The following is a 6305-nucleotide window of genomic DNA, read 5'->3' as shown; positions in this document are numbered from 1 at the left end:
CTGTTAATTTCATTTATTAGTTATAGGAACTTTTCTTGGTAGCTACTTTGGATTTTCCTTATAGCCAGTCAAAGACAGCTTTCTTTCTTCTTTCTAGAATTAGTAACAGTGACATATTGAGTCATATTGAAACCTGAGAAGGAAGGAGATATCAGTAACACTGCACCTGTGTTTAAAATTTGATAATTTGGGGCCCTCTCTGGTGGCAGAACGGGTTAAAGCACAGCACATGAAGCTAGCCACAGCCACTGCAGCACGAGTTCAATCCCCAGCCAGGGAGATGACCCACATGGCAGAGCGGACCTCTCCTGTCTCACCCACTGCTCAGTGTATTTCAGTAGATCTCCTGTTCTGCTCCTCACTCTGTCTCTGGTGAATTCTCTCACCCTCTTGCACCTCTGGCCTGTACCCTAATTCTTGTATTCATAAATAAATAAATCTTTATTTTTTTTTGATATTTTGTTCATCAGGAACTTTTCATTAATCTTTAAAATCATTTATACTAAAAATATTATTTGATTACTGCATTTTAGGGCACACTTAAATTTTGCAACCCAGCAAGTGCCTAACATATTGACCCCTTCCTGACCCTTAGTCTATACTACCTCAATGGGGAGCCAGAGTTTAGGGGTCCTGTTTGTCAAAACAAACAAACAAACAAAAAACCCAAAAACAGGAGAGGGGCAGTAGCCATTTTCGGAAACTTAGATTGCCCATACTGGTCATGCCTTTTCTCCTCACCTTAGCATATTTATATTCTGAGAATGATAATTTTGATACTTTGCTGAAAGGTTTATTGGTCTGATCCTAATAAAGCTTTGCATTTTAAGAGTAGATGATTACGCAGTTTACTCTGTACACTGTTTTGTTTTTTTTTAAGCATGGTAAATATGATTTCCTTAGCAAAATAACTTTCCCCCAACTCTTTAGAAAATTGGAAAGTGAACCAAATGATTTTCATTAGGAAGTCAAGGAAACATGCTGGCAGGAATTTCAAAAAGTTAATTAAAACACATACAAAACGTGAATCAACATGTGTCAGAAATTCAAACCCAGGGCACCTGAGTACTACACCCCTCCCTATCTCCCCCAGCTCCAAACTACACCTTAAATCCCAGAGCCTGCATATTTTCCATGCCAGGAGACTACGAGGTTCAGGATGCTCACCTGCATCCACTCAAATGCATGTGGATTACAGACTGTCAATCTCGGACTTCTCTTCTGCCATGACAGAGATTTGCCCTGACTTAACCGAGGGAGCTTCAAGGATTAGGATGCTGTGCGTGACAGACAGCTGTGGTGATGTGTCCTCAGGGTTCACGTGGCCCCCCACTTGCACCCCCTCAGCCTCTGCAGATCCCATCCTGCCTGTAAATTGTGTTCAGGGTAACCTGTGATCCTGTTGAAGACTCACGTGCTGACTCTCTACCCTCAAAGGACAAGAGTTGTTAAAAAAGTTAGTTAAATTATTCAGCTCTCTCTTTAATTATTTTGAAAGAATTACAGCACTGTGAGGAACCTACAAATCCTTACTAGGTGCACCTTTTGGGTATACATGTTCAATACTATTAGTTGCTAGCATTTCTCTTTGTCTAAATAGATTTTACTCAGGCTCAGAGGTTAACCCTTGTGGTACCTGTTTACCAGTTGTGTGATTTCAATCTTTTTATGCCTTATAGGCGCTTCACTAATTAAACAAGACTAAAAGCATCTACATTGCTGCACGTTAGATAATTAAATGGGATGACCCAGTAACACCAGACAAACATCTGCTCTCGTGCTAATTCTCAGGCTTCCCAGGTGGGCATCTAATTGGCACAGGAATAAGTAAGGGCCAATATATCCATCATTTGTGCTTTCATGGGAATGAGACAAAGCTGAAATGGATTTCTTTTCACAGAGCAGCATTTGTGTGTGTGTGTGTGTGTGTGTGTGTGTGTGTGAGAGAGAGAGAGAGAGAGAGAGAGAGAGAGAGAGAGAGAGAGAGAGAGCTGGTTGTTAGCAAGTAGCCAGCACCTTCCAGAATTCAGAGTCAGAATAACAGGGAGAAGGTAAATGGCCAAGCAAATAAGGAAATTAAAGGAAAAGAACTCATCACTTCCATCATGTGCCAGCCAACTATTTTTCAATGGTAGTTTGGATTTCATCTTTCCCTCCCATGATAACTTGTTCTTTGAGAACTTGTTCTTGTAAATGTTTCTTACAGTGTAGGGTTCTCCTGGAACATCCAGGTTGACTATTTGAGACTCACAAGGGCAGATGATCTGCTTTCATTGATCACACTTCAGACCTAGAGAAGGGTAAAGATGATTTAATACCTATTTCCAAAGGAGGAAGGAATTTTTTTTCAGCTCTTGCCAGGAAACAGACAAAAGAAATAGGTTTCACCTGTAACAGGAGGGGTTTGTAAGAGACAGGAGGGAGATTTATCATACAGGGAGTATGAAGACACTGGAATGAGTTATAGCATCTCCTTACCTGGAGATCTTCAAAGTAAGATATACTTCCCTCTGACAGGAGCAGTCAGGGGTGGTGGTGGTGGGGGTGGGGCTCCTAGCTGGAGGTAGGCAAATGGACTTCAGCGACCTTTGAAGGTTGAGTCCAGCCTTCTGAGTCCAGAATAAACTAAGACAGGAAAATTTATGGCTTTGACATCCATCATGCAAATAAATCTGAGTCTCTGCTGGAGGAGAAAGAAGACTCTAGAAGGCAACTCTGGCTTGACCACTCTATCAGTCAGGGTTCCAGCTGGAAACAGATGGCACATTTACCTCAAAATCATTTGAGAGGCGTTTCATAAAGAAACACTTTATAAAGGTATGGACAAGATGTAGAGAAATTGCAATGGAAAGTGCAGTAACCCTAAAGCTTTTAGCTTAGAGAGATGGAGAGGCAAGTAGTTATAAGAATCCAGAAGGAGAAATTAGGGCAGAGAGAGTCATCTTGAGAGAAGTTATGACCTTATCTCAAGGGATGGCACTAGTAAGAGAGGCTTGGGAGAGAGCCAGGAGAATAAACTCCCTCACGTTGCTGTTCCCCCTCCACCAACCATCAGGTCCCAGTCTGTTTAGCCCAAGTAAAAGTGCTGCCATCAAGGAGGCCATTGGCATAGTCCACACAGGTCAGCCTCCTGAGCAGGGAGCAGGCTGAAGAAGGGTGGAGAGCAGACCCTGAAGAAGCTGACTGACACAGACATTGCTGCATCCTCACAGAATAAAGTACCTTTATTCTGCTATCTCAGGTACTTGAAGAAGGCAGTGAAATAGATTTACATTTGGAGCTGACTGTGATTTAGAGATGTATGCCACCCTGAAAACCTCTGAAAGTTTGCACTTTAAGGTCACATCTAAGTAGTTAGGAGTATAAGGAAAGTGACTCTTTGTGCATTAATAGTCTCATCTGCAGAATGGGAATCTCAATTGTAGTTCCTTCTGGAGGTTTAGATTATACATGCAATTGCAAGTAGAGCTCTTAGAACAATGCATAGTTGAAATAAGAGTTGACTCAATACATGCCAGTTGCTATTCCTGTGATTACTATCGATATTGGTATCATCTAGCCAGCCTCTTGAACTCTTCCTCCATGAAGACCTAGAAGAGAAAGACTCTGTGCTTCTCTCCCCTGTGGCTTCCTTTCCTTCTGTCTTGGCCTTAGTTGGTTCCCAGATTACCTGGCACCCTGGGTCTTAGAATCAGGTCATTTCCTGTGTGGGGCCTAGGCAATCTTTGACAGAAATGCAAATAAAATACAAACTTCCTTGTTGTAAATTGCTGAGATTTGGACTTGTTTAGATCACAGCATAAATCTAACCTACTCTCATAGTTTCATGACACTGTTAGAGAGGAGGACAAAAGTCCCTAATATGACAGCAAGGCCTTGCGACGTCTTGACCTAAACATTCAGCTTCACCTTGCAGCAACATCCGCATCCCTTCTCTTCATCTAAACAGGCCACTTCCTGTGTTCCCATCACACTAGACTTTTCAGACATGCTAGTCCCTTTGTTGAGAACACTCTTTTCCCTCTCTGTCTGCTTCATTTCTGTCTCTGCTCCTAGTTTCAACAAGTTCTCAAGTCAATGTATATCCCCCTCACTTGCCCATCACAGCTACATGCTTCCCTTTGAGGCTGTGTTTATTTGAATAATGCTTACTTTGCCCACTAGACTATACACTTCATAAGGAGAGACCTCAGATGTACTTACTACCCCTTGCCACTGGCATAGACTCTGGACATAATAGGCACTCAAAAATATTTGTTACATAAATAATTAATACAATCGATATGTTATAGTGATTATAGGATGGAAGTTGGAGACAGACCTTTTAGATTTGAAACTTACCTTGCCATTTATTTGTTGTTATGACCTTGGGTAAGTTATTGAATCTCTTACTGCCTCTATTTCCTTATCTGCAAAATGGGGGTAAAAGTAGTACCTATCTCATAGGATGGCTGTGAAGATGAGGTGAATTGAGATATGTGTGTGGCTTATTTATTTATTATCTCTGAGCTCACCCACCCTTCTCTACTCTTCTTCTGTGAGGCTGGTATTTTTTCACTTTATTTTCCAGATGGCTATGGTTAGAACTAGCCAATGAGGGAGGCTGACAGGCACCCAGGGAGAGGAGGAAGGGGAGATAAGGACTTCTGTCAGTGTCAGTTCCTCTCACAGTGTGATGGCAGCAGAGTGTGGACACCTGACAGCCTCTAGCTCCTTTTAAGTCTCAGCCTGCCAGGCCTCACCTCCTCAGAACTGATACTGTTGACTAGGTACCCCCATAGGGCCAAGTACCAGCTCCCCAGTCCTCTAGGGTTTCTGAGTACCATACAAGTGGTGGCCTCACCAACATAGTGACCCCTCTTTATATAGGTTCAAAATCAGCTGTGTGGGGTCCCTCCTTGGAGCCCCTAGGTTGTCACCGAAGCTTTCCATTTTGTTCCCCCAGCTTTAGGGGTGGTGACTGTTGGACACCACCTACAATTATTACTATCTAGACTACCTCAGAGGCCCTTTTGGAAAACCTACTACACCTGATTCCTGACAGGGCCCTAACTGATACAATATCTAAGGCACTTAGAACAGTATCAGACAGGTAGTAAGCACTATGGGAACTTAAGTCTCTGTGTAAGTGGAGCAAAGACTGACACTGAAGCCCATTAGAACTCCACGAGGGCAACTTGATGGGGGCTGGACACACATCAAGGTGAATGTAAACCCCCAGGGCAGAAAGACCAGCTTCTGCGGAGCTCTGAGCTCTGAATCATACCACTAGCCATCACTCAAATCCAACCTCCCAGCCATGATTTAAAGCAATGATGACACGCTTCCATAGCATTAGCAATTTTTTATTTTTCCTTTTTTGTTGCATAGGAAATGCAGTACTTGCTTCCAGTAATTGTATTGTAATGTGAGAAGGTGGTAGCACTAATGGTTGAATACAAGAGTTAAACTAATCCACACCAGCTCAAAAACCTGTGGAGATTTAGTTGAATAAGAATGGACGCCCACAGTGATTCTCAACCAATTACAAATTTTCACAGAACACAGTAAAACTAAAAGGGTAACTATGAGAGTCAATACAAATATACTAGAGGCACAGGGGGCCCGGCTCATAAAAACAAACTTCAAACTAAGTTATTAACACGGGAGGGGGTGTGTGTTTAATTTCACAACAGCTCTCTTGTCCTCACTGAAAGGGTTCCATGTCATTCCCCCACAATTTGAAATAAAAAATCGAGGTATCTTGCTTGGACAGATTTCCAAGTCCCCAGTGAACTTTGTTCTGGGTGAGAGGTCAGGGCTGTATGGGAGGGCCATTATGTATCTGCCTTAGCAAGCCTTAAGGACTACCTAGAACGTGGTAAAGCTCCGTTCTTGGTCATGTTAGTATCTCAGCCGGGACACCACCAAAGACCTTCGCAGTGCGGCCAGTCTAGTCTGAGACCAGGGTGAGAGAATCAAGTGGGCCATCCTCTCACACCTCCATCTCTGCAGCCAAAGGCCTGTGACTTCCGGTTGAGATGTTAAAGAAAAAGTGCAGACTATTACTAAAAATAATAAGCAAAATTTAAAATAAGTGTAATAGGACAGACTCCAAGGGAATAAAAAGTTTGTCATTTTAAGAAGTGGAGCATAAAGACAGCAGGAAAAAATAGCCCAATTCATTGGACTTCACTGATGCTTAAAACCACTGTAGAGATACAAGTTCTTCCCCCACAACAACCCAGGGGTGCTGTCCACCTTGAAGGTGTTCTGGTCGTATTCGAGGTGACACCTCCACCCTATGTTCCTGTGGTTCAGACACA

This window comes from Condylura cristata, unplaced genomic scaffold (assembly GCF_000260355.1).
Source record: "Condylura cristata isolate star-nosed mole 26May11 unplaced genomic scaffold, ConCri1.0 scaffold00008, whole genome shotgun sequence".
In the NCBI taxonomy this organism is placed as follows: domain Eukaryota; kingdom Metazoa; phylum Chordata; class Mammalia; order Eulipotyphla; family Talpidae; genus Condylura; species Condylura cristata.
This window is presented reverse-complemented; position numbering follows the sequence as displayed.